This window comes from Balaenoptera physalus (assembly GCF_965194825.1).
Source record: "Balaenoptera physalus genome assembly, chromosome: 12".
Lineage (NCBI taxonomy): Eukaryota > Metazoa > Chordata > Mammalia > Artiodactyla > Balaenopteridae > Balaenoptera > Balaenoptera physalus.
Genome location: NC_138897.1, coordinates 70,341,234 through 70,354,963, shown reverse-complemented (window position 1 = coordinate 70,354,963; position 13,730 = coordinate 70,341,234). Strand labels below are relative to the sequence as shown.

Here is a 13,730-nt window from a genome sequence, read left to right as displayed (position 1 = left end):
TAGAAAATGAGACCAAACAAACAAACAAACAAAAAAAGCCCATAGCTTAAAAATATATAAACCCACACTCAGATAAACCAGTACCAAAAAGCCCAGCGAATATATACAACAAATAAGTCATTTTTTTCCAATCAAAGGTCATAAAAAGGACACCTCCAGCCTCTGAAATGATGGTATACACACCCCTCCAAGGAACCTGGACCAAGAGCTGAAAGGCTGTGTCCACGGAGGCGGTAAAGCACGATGGCTAACGTCTGCCCTTAGGTGTCAGGGCAGTCCAGGGTCCCCACTTCCCAGTGGTGCCCATGAGCAGGTTATGAAAACCTACAGGTAAGCTACCTATAGTCACAAGGCCTCCCCTTAGGGCTCTTTAAACATTAAATGTGTGTAAAGCACTCAGAACTGTGCGAGGCACACAGTACGTGCTCAGTAAACAATATATATTGTTACTGGACGTGGCATGGTGGCAGGCAGAGGGCAGCAGGCAGGCAGTCAGCAACTTCCTGAATAAATAGAAACACTAGGATTATCGTCAGAACAAACCAACAGTAAATGTCTGTCATAAAAGAACTAAAAATCAGGATTTATTATGAAAAGGAAATCAGGTGATGCCAATCTTGAAAATCTCTGCCAGAGCAAGCTCTGAAGAGAGCTTTAAGATACACCAGGAGGCCCTAACCTTGCTGTCCCATGGACCCAATGAGAAGTCTCTCACTGACATTCACGTGGTCTGGTGGGATGTTCTAATAGCAAAGGAAATGGAAGCCAGTGATTGCCATTTGCCCTGAAAATGCATCAGTCAATCACCACTGTAATTTTTTATAGAAAGTAATTTGCTGTTGTTCCCTTCAGATTTTAAAGGGGCAAATACAAGAGGACAAATTGAAACTGGCAAAGATTATGTAAAATACTTTCACCCCAGTGTTGTGTATACTAATTGAAACTCTGAAACAATCTAAACATTTAACATTTAGGAAAATAATCATGATCAACCACTTGACCAAATATTAGGTTAAACCCTAACTGCTGATATTCAACCATTTTTGACCTACAAAAACAATGCTTTTGTAAAGTTTAACCTAAAGTTACAGACATTAAAAATGGCATTTTTCTATGACTAAGCAGTGACACAGAACAACGTTCTAAATGTTCTATAAGCTCACGAAAGGAATGATCTGAATTACATACAGAAAAAATGCTGGAAGAAAATACATCAGGGAGTTCCCTGGCAGTCCAGTGGTTAGGACTCAGCGCCTTCACTGTCGTGGCCCAGGTTCAATCCCTGGTCGGGGAACTAAGATCACGCAAGCCATGAGGCGTGGCCCAAAATATACATATATGTATATGTGTATATATATGTGTGTGTATATATATATGTGTGTATATATATATAATCAAAGTGTTAATAGTTTTGAGAGATAGGATGACCAGAGGTGAGACATTTCTTCTTCATGCTTTTTTATATTTGCCAAAATATGTTCAAAAGGAAAATATTTCTTGTGTAATCAGAAAAAACATACAGTAGGTTAAAATAAAAATATATAGGGGCTTCCCTGGTGGTGCAGTGGTTGAGAATCTGCCTACCAATGCAGGGGACACGGGTTCGAGCCCTGGTCTGGGAAGATCCCACATGCCGCGGAGCAACTAGGCCCGTGAGCCACAACTACTGAGCCTGCACGTCTGGAGCCTGTGCTCCACAACAAGAGAGGCCGCGACAGTGAGAGGCCCGTGCACTGCGATGAAGAGTGGCCCCCACTCGCCGCAACTAGAGAAAGCCCACGCACAGAAACGAAGACCCAACACAGCCATAAATAAATAAATAAATAAATAAATAAAAGTGTAAAATTTATTAAAAAAAATATATATATATATACACATGAGGGGGAATCCATGCTTGTGTGATTAAATGCTTAGGCAAAAGAGCACACAGCAACGAGCAAGAGAGGAACGGAAGTCGACCTTCCCCCTCGTCACTGGGAGAACATGCTTTACGATCAGGGGAAATAAAACACGAAGGAGCTGCAGACCAAGCACGGTAGAGTGATCATTGCAGAGACTCACACTCACATAACAGACAGTCAAGTCTCTCAAGAAACACGCCTGCAAATAAGAAATCCACCACAAGGTGGATTACACAGAGCTGTGGAGCATTTTCAAGGTGGAAGCCCTCCCACAGGCCCCACCCCGGGCAACATAGACCTGGGGGGGACCCCAAGGCTGGAGGACAAAGTGAGACTCAGAAATGTGGCAGGACTGGCCCAACCTCATTACTAAATATGGAAAAGCTGTAACTACAGAAAAGATGACCCTTCAACAGTCCCACACATCAACACAGACAAGCCTAAGACTTTATATGCTCGTGCTCTCAGTCCTGTCCTCTGTCCCTGGAGGCTTTTGGGGGGGCAGGGTAAGGATCATGCTGTATTTTTCTGTGGAAGTGAAATGCACTTGGACTTTGGAGTTAGACCCAGAGTCACCAGGCGACACGTCGAGCCTCAGCTTCCCATCTATACAGTGTCCCTGTGGGGCCAGGTACGGAGGCACAGCCCTCACCTGGGCTCAGGACTCGCTCCACGGCAAGTGGTGGGCATAGTCCACGCCACTGTGCATCAGTAACGGCCTTCGAATGGCTCCTATGAGGGTCGATGGAAGCAGGACGCCTCTAACTCATTCACTCACTGTTCACTGGGCACTACTTGCGGGAGGCGCCACCCTGGGCGCTGTGGATGCAGAGTGAACCTCGGACCAGGCCCTGCCCTCGTTCCAGAGGGGGACAGACAACCCGGGTGAGGACCAGAGATGAGGTCGTGTAAGAGGCATTAATTCTCCTGGTTGAAAGTAAGGGAAGAGCTGTCCCTCTCCTTCTCTTTCTTTGAGAACTCACACTAGAAAACTTGCCAAAGGAAGGATTTCCTCCTTTCTTGGAACGGTGCATAAATTCTTTTGAAGACTAGATTGGCACTTTGCGAGCTTTATGACTTAGGAATGTCCTTCTCGAGGACCTGGGGAGCCACCTCTTTGGAATGTACACATCGAGGGAGACAGCGCCCATCTCCCCATCTCTGGGGAGGACAGGAGCCTAACTTCCATGGGCTCCAGGCTCCAAGTTGCAAAACCACCTCCTGTCATAAAGGTGGGAGGATGAAGCCAATCAGCTAACACAGTCGATCACTCCACTTACCATGAACTATGTGTGACAAATGGTGCTGACAAGCCCACTTATTTGATTTTAGCCCAGTGAGACTTCTAAACAACTATAAAACAATAAATTTGCGCTGTTCTAAGCCACTAAGGTTGTGGGCATTTGTTACAACAGCAATAGGAAACTAATACAGTTGGTCACAGAGTTGTAAACAAAACTCAAAACCTGGACTGCCTATCTAGAAAGATATAAAAATTAATCAGGTTACAGGCAATATTTATTTCCTTCTTTACTCTTTTCTGTATTTTCTGTAAGGAATACTGTTAACTGCAGAATCAGAAAAAAAAAATTTTAAATAGTAGAAACAATTTTGCCACTAATGCAAATCTTATTTCTAAAAGGACAATAATACTTATAGTCTTAGAGCTCAGAAAATAAGCGAAGTGTATAATATTTCAATGGACAGAATCTGGGTAATCCAAGAACAAAGAAGTAACATAAAACCGAAAGAAAATCTACGTCAACTAAACGAAGTAGATGTTTTCTGCATACAACAGTCCTGCTACAACTTCTTTAATTCTAACATCTTAATATCAGCAAAACAACTGCTACTTAACTATAACTTTCCCAAGAGTCTCAGTCTAAGTAGGAAGGTTTTTAAAAAGCAGGTGATGCAGCTATCTGGCCCTGACGCAGGCGCGTGGCTGCAGTGAGAGGGATGGCTGGGTGGGGACCCAGGCCGGTGCCACCTGGGACAGGAGACCCAGGCACGTCAAGCTCAATCTCACAAAGCAGCCTTGAAAATGCTCCACAGCTCTGTGTAAACGAAAACCAAATTGATTAAATTACTTCATTAGCAAAAAAATCACGGAAATACTGGACTGTGACATTGAGCTTTCCTTGGTAAAATTTCCCTAAGGAAACACGCAGCACACACAGGCCCAACCCCCACACTGAGAGGACGCTCGGCCCCAGGCCTGAGGGCCACTGACGACCCCCAATCACAGGCAGGGTCCCAGGCAGAGGCCAGGGGAGGGCGCAGCCTCGGCTGCCAAGCGCCCACTTTCAGGAGATCACGTGCCATCCTGCTTCACAGGTTGGGCAACTTGGCCCTGATGGGTTAAGTATGATCTCAGGCAGCAGGCACTTCCCTGGACCCCCCGACTTCTGTCCCCCCGCTCATGCACCCCCGCTGGCCCCCAACTCCGACACAAACTCCACGCACATGTGCAGCCTGGCAAGGGAGGTCCTCCCACATACCGACACCCAGCCTGGACCTCTGTCAGGCTGCTTCCAGGGTCTCCACTGTCTGCAGCATTTCTCAACCTGCCTCGTCTCCCCACAAAACCCTCCCCTCATTCTAAGACACAGCTCCCCCTCTCCTGCTTGTCAAGCTGCTCTGGACATCAGGTCTGTCCCCTCACACCTCTCAGGAGCCCACCAAGAACCCTGGGCTGAGATGCCTGCCCTTCTCATGTCTTACCTTGGAGCCCCTGTGTACTTACCTTCCGCCCCCTGCAGACGGGACTGTGTCCCCTGGTCACGTGCCCACCACATCCCCATTAACTATCCCCATTCTACGGCTTACAAAAGTGAGGCACAGAGAGGTCAAAGTTCTAATGCAGAATAAAGCTTGAATGCTATAATGAAGAAAAAATGAAAAAATAACATTGAATGATTTTCTTCAGAAGTTTACAACAAATTAACAAGTAGTTTGCTTTCTTTGGGGTGATGGGGGGAAGAGCCTGTCATTATAAAAGGTCACTAAGCTCAAAATCTGAAAGAGACGGCTGGGGTTGCTCTCATTTACGAAAAGGATCCAGAGGGGCTGGCTCTGCACACCACTCTGAGGAGGCCAGTAAGGAACAGACCACAGGAGGCAACAGAGGTTACTTCCTTAGACTGTGAGAAGCCCTGACAGTACTTTAACCCAAGGCTGTTAAGAGAGATGCCTTGAGGTGAATTTACTGCCAAAGTAAGGAAATGCTGAACCAAGTTAGAGAAAATAAGATGCCCTCACAAGTCTGGATGAGTGGGCAGAACACCACAGATGAGAACTCAACATGAGATTGGGTGTAGGTCGGGTATGTAGGTCAAAATTAAGCTACAATAATAGCGTTATAAGCTGGCCAATTAAACTTTTAAGTATGCAACTTTTGTTATCTGAAACCTCTGGGAATAGTCTTCCTGGAGAAACAAAAGTCCCTGAGAACTGAAGATTATGCTTTAAGTATTAGTGGTATTTTGTTGTTGTTAAATCTGTTTCTTAATTGTCATTCTCCTACGCCCTGCCCCCTTAGAGAACACTGAACATAAGTCAACATTTTCTAAGTGACTCAGAGCGAGCATGATAGACAAAGGTGATTGTGACATGATGCTTGTGTCTTAAAACTATGCCAATTTTGGCAAACTGACAAATCATCTCCCTCAAGCCTCAGCTTTCCCAGGTATAAAAGGATGAACAGATAGAATTTTGCAATGTCTGCTCCAGCAATAAAATCCGGTGAGCCAAGAACTTCCACCTGCAGCCATGAGAGAACATCAGGATCTGGATTTACCTTCCTACCATAAAACAACAGAAAAATGGACAAATACATGAAACCACTGGTTTCGTACACTGGGAAAGCAGCACAGGACTGAAATGCTTGGGGGAGAGGAAACAAGGTGAGCCCTGCTGCCCTGATTTTCTGCCAGAAGACGCATCCTGGACCACAAAACAGGGAAGGGCATTCCAAGCAGATCATGCTGGTCTCACTAAGCTGAGAAGACAGAAATGGGAGTACTGGAAGTCTAAAAGCAGCTGGGAATTCTGGAGAAGAGAGAGCTCAACAGAAAAAAAGCTCCACAAATCTGCAAGAGTTCCCCTGAGTCTTTGATGAATATACTAAGACAGACGAGGATAGGGTAATACTCCACGATGTTGGGCAAAAAACAACCAAGGAACTGTGAGATGAATGGTTCCTGGGTTCTTACAGAGCTGAGAGCAGTCTGAGTTACTCCCAGCCAGAGCAAAAAACCCGCAAAGCATTCAGTGGAGAACTCGAAGGGCCACACCTCAGCAATGGGGCTAAACTACCCCTGTCGCAAAAGCTATTTCAGACCTGCCCTAACAAAGTTTAAAAACCAGCTCTGCAATAGATGCAGAAAAAGCATGTGAAAAAATTCAACACCCTTCATGATAAAAACACTCAACAGGGACTTCCCTGGTGGTCCAGTGGTTAAGACTCCACACTTCTATGGCAGGAGGCACGGGTTTGATCCTTGGTTGAGGAACTAAGATCCTGTATGCTCCCAGTGTGGCCAAAAAAAGAAAAAAACAAACACTCAACAAACTACGAACTTCCTCAACCTGATAAAGATTATCTATCAAAAACCCACAGCCAACATTGTACATAGTAAAAGATGGAAAGCTTTCCCCCCAAGATCAGGAACAAGATAAGGACGTTCACTCTCAACACTTCTACCCAGTGTTGTGCTGGAGGGTCTGGTCAGGGCAATTAGACAAGAGAATGAAATAAAAGCCATTCAGATTGGAAAGAAAAAACTATCTCTATTTGCAGATGACGTGAGCTAAAGGTACCCCACCCCCAGGCCATGGACCGATACCAGTCCGTGGCCAGTTCAGAACCGGGTGGCACAGCAGCAGGTGAGTGGCAGGCAAGTGAGCGAAGCTTCATCTGTATTTACAGCCGCTCCCCATCACTTGCATTACCGCCTGAGCGCCGCCTATCAGATCAGCGGCAGCATTAGATTCTCACAGGAGCGCAAACCCCACTGTGAACTGCGCATGCGAGTGATCTAGCTTGCATGCTCCTTATGAGAATCTAATGCCTGATGATCTGAGGTGGAGCTGAGGCGGTGATGCTAGTGCTGGGGAGCAGCTGCAAATACAGATTATCATTAGCAGAGAGGTTTGACTGCACAGAGACCATAATAAATCAATTGCTCGCAGATTCATATCAAGACCCCCATCACTGAGTGGCAAGTGAAAACAAGCTCAGGGCTCCCACTGATTCTGCATTATGGTGAGTTGTATAATTATTTCACTATATATTACAATGTAATAATAATAGAAATAAAATGCACAATAAACATAATGCACTTGAATCATCCGGAAACCGTACCCTTTTCCCACACCGGTCTGTGGAAAAATTGTCTTCCAAGAAACTGGTCCCTGATGCCAAAAAGTTGGGGACCGCTGATCTAAATAATCCACTAAAAAAAAATTAGACCTAATAAATAAGTTCAGCAAAGTTGCAGGATACAAGATCAATATAGAAAAATCAACTTTAATCAGACTTTCAGTTTTACAAGATGAAAAGAGTTCTAGAGATGGATGGTGGTGATTGTAGTAAAACATTATGAATGTATTTATTTATTTTAAAATAAATAAATTTATTTATTTATTTATGGCTGTGTTGGGTCTTTGTTGCTGTGCGCGGGCTTTCTCTAGTTGCGGCGAGCAGGGGCTACTCTTCATTGTGATGCGCGGGCTTCTCATTGCAGTGGCTTCTCTTATTGCGAGCATGGGCTCTAGGCATGCGGGCTTCAGTAGTTGTGGCACACAGGCTCAGTAGTTGTGGCACAGGGGCTTAGTTGCTCCACGGCATGTGGGATCTTCCCGGAGCAGGGATCGAACCCGTGTCCCCTGCACTGGCAGGTGGATTCTTAACCACTGTGCCACCAGGGAAGTCCCTATGAATGTATTTAATATCACTGATCTGTACACTTAAAAGTGATTAAGATGGCAAATTTTAAATTATGTATATTTTACCACAATAAAGGAAATAGAGGAAAAATCAATTGCATTTCTATACAGTACCAATGAACAGACTGAAAATGATATTAAGAAATTATTCCATGGTGAATTTTATGTCATGAATTAATTCCATTTACAATACATCAAAAGAACAAAATACTTAGGCATAAATTTAACAAAGGAAGTGCAAAACGTACATTCTAGAAACTACAAAACCTCACTGAAAGTAAAGACCTAAATAAATGGAAAGATATCCCATGACCATGGATGATAAGAATTAATATTAAGATGGCAATTATACTCCAAATTGACCTACAGATTCAACACAATCACTATTATAACCCCAGGTGACTTCTTTGCAGAAACTGATAAGCTGATCCTAAAATGCACAGGGAAATTCAAGAGACCCACAACAGACAAGGCTATCTTGAAAAGGACGAGCAAAGTTTGGGGACTCACTCGTCCCAATTTCAAAACTTACTACAAAGTGATAGTAATCAAGACAGTGTCCTAGGGTAAGGACAGATATATAGACCAATGCTAAAATAAAAACAGCTGCCACCCTAGAATTCTATAGTCAGCAGAAATGAAGCTGAAAAAAAAACTTTTTCAAATAGGACAAAGCTGAGAGACTTAATCACACTAGCAGACCTGTACTATAAGAAATGTTGAAACCAATAAAGTAAGGGGGACTTCCCTGGTGGTCCAGTAGTTAAGACTTCACGCTTCCACTGCAGGGGGTGCAGATTCAATCCCTGGCCGGGTAACTAAGATCTCACATGCTTCATGGTGTGTCCCCCCAAAAAAAAGAAAAAATCAATAAAGTGTAAACATCAATCTACATAAAGAAATGAAGAGAACTGAAAATACTGTATATATGAATACACATATTTTTCATATTTTATGATTATTTAAATAAATTATAATAATGTATTGTGGAGTTTATAACATAGAAGTAAAAATCTATGACAGCAATCATAAAAAAATGGGGCCAGATCGAATTACAGTTATAAGGTTATTACACTATAAGTGAAGTGGTATAATGTTATTTGAAGGTAGACTATGATAAATTAAAGAGATTCATATTTCAATCCTAGAACAACCACTTAAAAAGAGAGATCTATAGCTAATAAGCTAAAAGTGAAGATAAAATGGAATACCAAAAAATGCTGAATTAATCCAAAGGAAGGCAAGAAAAGAAAAAGAGAACAAAAACCAGATGGGACAGATAGAAAACAAATATCAAGATGGTAGATTTAAATCCAACCATATTAATAATTACATTAATGTAAATGGTCTAAAAAATCCAACTACAAGGAAGAGATTTTCAGACTGGAAAAGCATGCTACATGCTGTCAACAGGAAAATCACTTTAAATGTAAAGGCAGAAGCTAAAAGTAAAAGGATGGAAAAAGATATACTGTGCAAACACCACTAACAAGAAAGGTGGAGTGGCTATATTAATAACAAAGTAGATTTCAGAATAAGGAATATTGCTATTCATGATTATAAAGAGGTCAATTGATGACAAGGACATAACAATCATAAATGTGTATGAGCCCGAGAACCAAGTTTCAAAATACATGAAGCAAAAACTAACAAAACTCAAAGGAGAAATCGACAGATCCACAATTATGGTTGGAGACCTCAACATTCCTCTCTCAGTAATTGATAGAACAAATAGAAAATCAGTAAAGATACTGAAGACTTAAAAAACCTACTTGACCTTATGGATATTTATAGGAGACTCCACCCAACAAAAGCAGAATACACATTCTTTTCTTGTACAATTGGAAAATTCACCAAGATATATCTTACCTACGCTGATTCTTAAAGCAAGTCAATAAATTTAAAAGAACTGAAATCAAACAAAGTATGTTTTCTGACTGCAACAGAATTAACTTAGAAATCAATACCAGAAAAACATCTATAAAACTCCCCAATTTTTTGGAAATTAAACAACATACTTCTAAATACCTCTGAGTCAAAGAAGAAATCCTATGGGAAATCAGAAAATATTTTGAACATAATGAAAAAGAAAACACAACATACTAAAATTTGTGGAATGCTGTTAAAGCAGCACTTAGAGGGAAATTTATATCTTTAAAGGCTTATATTATCAACAGAAAAGAAAAAAGGTCCAATATCCTATGATCCCATAGTTATATAAGTCCCCCCAAAAGATCTAACAGACAATTTTCCTAAGTGAGAAAAGACATCTAAAAAAACAATATTTAATATTCATACTAAATGTAATTTTCACAAATCTATTTAAATTGGTCTCAAATATTCCCATCTACAGGCTAATCGTGACATTTTACTTTACTTATTACTAGTATTTTAAATTCTGCACCAATCCCCTAAAGGCTATTAAACTGCTAAACTGCTCTTAAGATAAAGTCAACCATCATTTCCACGACCTGTCCTGGGTGCTCACGTCCTGCCCACCCCCACCCCCAAGATATAACCACTACAGCCTACTTTAACGTCATCAAATGAGTCAAAAATGTTCCTACCTCTCGGCCTTTGCACAATCTGTATCCTCTGCTAGGAGAATTCCTTGTACACACTTCATCAGCTACCTCCTTCAGCTCTGTTTAAAATCTTCCTTGAGGGACTTCCCTGGTGGTCCAGTGGTAATGAATCCGCCTTCCAATGCAGGGACACACATTCAATCCCTGGTTGGCGAACTAAGATCCCACATGCCGAGGGGCCACTAAGCCCGAGCGCCTCAACTAGAGAGAGAAAACCTGCACGCCACAACTAGAGATAGAGAAGTCAGCATGCCGCAATGAAGAGCCCATGTGCCACAACTAAGACCCGATACAGCCAAAAATAAATTAATAAAATAAGTAAATATTTTTAAAAAATAAAAAAATAAAGTCTTCCCTGGTCCCCCTATAAATTGGGAGCCCCTTTTACCTCTCCTCATACCATTTACCTTTTTTTTAAATTGAGATAAAATTCACCAACATCATTTACTTTTTTAATTGAAGTATAATTGATTTACAATGTTTCAGGTGTACATTGTAAATCAATTATACCATTTAGAGGGAAGAGAAGGAGAGGGAGGAGGAGGAGGGAGGTGGCAGCGTGGTGGTGGAGGAGCAGGAGCGGGAGGGGGATGGAGAGGAGAAGGCTCCTGGGTGGCATGGCGCACCTGCTCCTCCAGGCGCTGCCCAGCCCCCTGTCAGCCAGGGCTGAACCCCTGCAGGATAAGGAAACCTGCGTGGGTACTAACAATCAAAGCTACATCTGTGACACAGGACACTGCTGTGAACAGTCTCAGTGCTGCAACTACTACTATGAACTCTGGTGGTTCTGGCTCGTATGGACCATCATCATCCTGAGCTACTGCTGCGTGTGCCACCACCACCGAGCCAAGCACCACCTTCAGGCCCAACAGCAGCAACCTGAAATCAACCTGAAAGCCTACTGGGAAGCCCACAATTACTCAGCGCTGCCATTTTATTTCAGGTTTTTGCCAAACTATTCACTACCTCCTTATGAGGAAGTGGTGAACCGACCTCCAACTCCTCCCCCACCATACAGTGCCTTCCAGCTCCAGCAGCAGCAGCTGCCTACACAGTGTGGCCCTACAGGCGGCAGCCCCCCGGGCGCCAATCCCACCAGGGGCTCCCAGGAGGCTCAGAGCAGCCCCTTGTCGGGCCCAGCAGAAGCAGCACGCGACCCCCGAGCATCGCTGACCCTGAGCCCTCCAACATGCCAGCAGACCCAGCAGCCACCAAAGCCCCTGGGATGGAGCCCAGCGGCTCTGTGGCCGGCCTGGGGGAGGTGGACCCTGGGACCTTCCTGGACAAGGATTCCGAATGTAAGAAGGAGCTGCTGAAAGAGTATAGCTCCGAGCAGGGCGGCGCCCTCCCTGACAGCAAAGACAAGACACCCAGCAGAAAACACGGCTTCACAGGTGACTCGGGCAACGAGGTGTGTGTGCACAACTGGGGCCACCATGATGACGACCTCAAAGAGTTCAACGTGCTCATCGACGATGCTCTGGACGGGCCCCTGGACTTCTACGACAGCTGCCACGTGCGGCTCCCTGGCGACGAGGAGGAAGGGCTCTGCCAGCCCTCTGAGGAGCAGGCCTGGCCGGGCACCCCCACCTGCCGCGGCTGCCTGCCTGCCTGCCTGCTGCTGAACACCATCAATGAGCAGGACTCCCCAGACTCCCAGAGCAGCAGCTCCCCCAGCTAGAGCAGGCCCTGCCTGCACCCGAGAACTTGGCGACGCAACCAGGGTAGGGGAGAACCATGAGAGAAGCATTAAGTGACTGTGTTCCTTAATTTTTTTTTTTTCCCCTCTGCGCCTGCGTTTTCCTGCATCTCCAGGTACAGTTTGGGGTGTGGGTGCCTTGCCTCCATAGAAACACAGTGCCGTGGAGGGCCGAGAAGTTGTCCTGTGACTCATTCCTCATACCCCACCCTGTCCCCCTTTACATCATGTCTCACTGCCTGCCTGGGTCAGAGATATGTGTGTTTCAGAAGCCCCCAAGGAGGGGATGAGACTGTGCCCTGAGGTGACTCTTGGTGATGGAGTGGATTCATGTTCTGGTGTGAGTTTACGAGAACCTTGCCGCATCTCAGTCCAAGAGAGGTGGCAGGTCTCAGCCCTGGGTGAAGCCCCCAGAGGTCCGGGGATTGTCGCCCCTTGCTGCCAGTGTCTCCGGAGCCGGAACTGGGCTCCTCCTGTGGGAGGATGAGAGCTGACCGGCGGTTGCATGGTGGGTTGGTAAAGGGCTTGTGCTCTCAAATTCCAGGTGACGAGATCGAGGTGGCACGATGCATCCTGGAGGGATCCCTTCCCAGCAGGTTCTGGCTGGCCGCGGACTGATTCAAGTGTGGAATATTACACCTGCCTTCTCTTTGGTTTTTTTCTTTTTAAAAAAAAAAAACAACAAAAGCGAGCTGAAAATAAGAACTTGACCAATGGGCAGGCAAGAATTCTGTTTTGGAAAAGGAAAATTTGTGGCTTTTTCCCAACTTGGCCTTCAAAATCCTGGCTACAGTTGAGCCAGAAGGAGATGTTTTGTGTGCAGGCTTGGGTGGGGGCTATTTCTGGAACTTCTGTGGGTGAGCAGGAGGCCCTGCACTGTGGCAGCAGAGAGAGGTGCACTTTCCGTATCTCTGCCCTTTGATCTGTGCCCACAGGTGATCAGTACCCTCCCCCACCCCAAGCACACATCTGCCGGCCTTCACGTCTCACTGTTCTCTACGAACAAATGAGGAGGCTGTGGGTCCTGAGAAAGGGCGGTCCCGCAGCCTGACTCACACAGTATTTTCTCTTGATTCTCAATAAGTTGTTTTGTTTATCTGTTTGTTTTTTCAAACTGACCATTTGGAAAAAATGCCTTGGTTATCTGTGGTTTTCTTGCCCTTTCCCTGCTCTGCCCCGCCTTGAATGGGGTAACTAATTTTTGTAGCCTATGTCAAGTGTCTAAGTGGCCCAGGTAGGAGGGTGAAGGCAGCCATCCTGAAGGACCCCAGGATTCTTATCACTGTAGTTTGGCTTCAAAAACCAGTTGAGCTCTGACAGGAATAATGTGAATGGAAAAAGCAAACTGCCGAAGCTAACATTCCCTGTCCAGCCCTGTTCATATGAAGAGTTTGGTTCTTCCCCCACTCTTGAACGATGACATTCAGACTAGGCATTGATGTTACGGTAAGAAAGGAAAGTATATATATGAATACACATGTATATATATATATGTGTGTATACACACACACACACACACATACATACATATATATATATATATATATATATATATATATATATATATATATACATATACATATACCCAAAATAGAC

The 13,730-nt window shown here is 44.4% G+C and overlaps 1 protein-coding gene and 1 pseudogene across 9 annotated transcripts in view; one reads left to right on the top strand and one right to left on the bottom strand.

Annotated features, from left to right (window-relative positions):
• Window positions 1-13,730, bottom strand: part of PI4KA (phosphatidylinositol 4-kinase alpha) — a 96,569-nt gene that overhangs the window by 73,725 nt on the left and 9,114 nt on the right. The gene's annotated exons all lie outside the window — the stretch shown is intronic.
• LOC309639942 (WW domain binding protein 1-like pseudogene) lies at window positions 6-13,614 on the top strand (annotated as a pseudogene). The gene has a single exon. The product of its transcript is annotated as a WW domain binding protein 1-like pseudogene (transcript).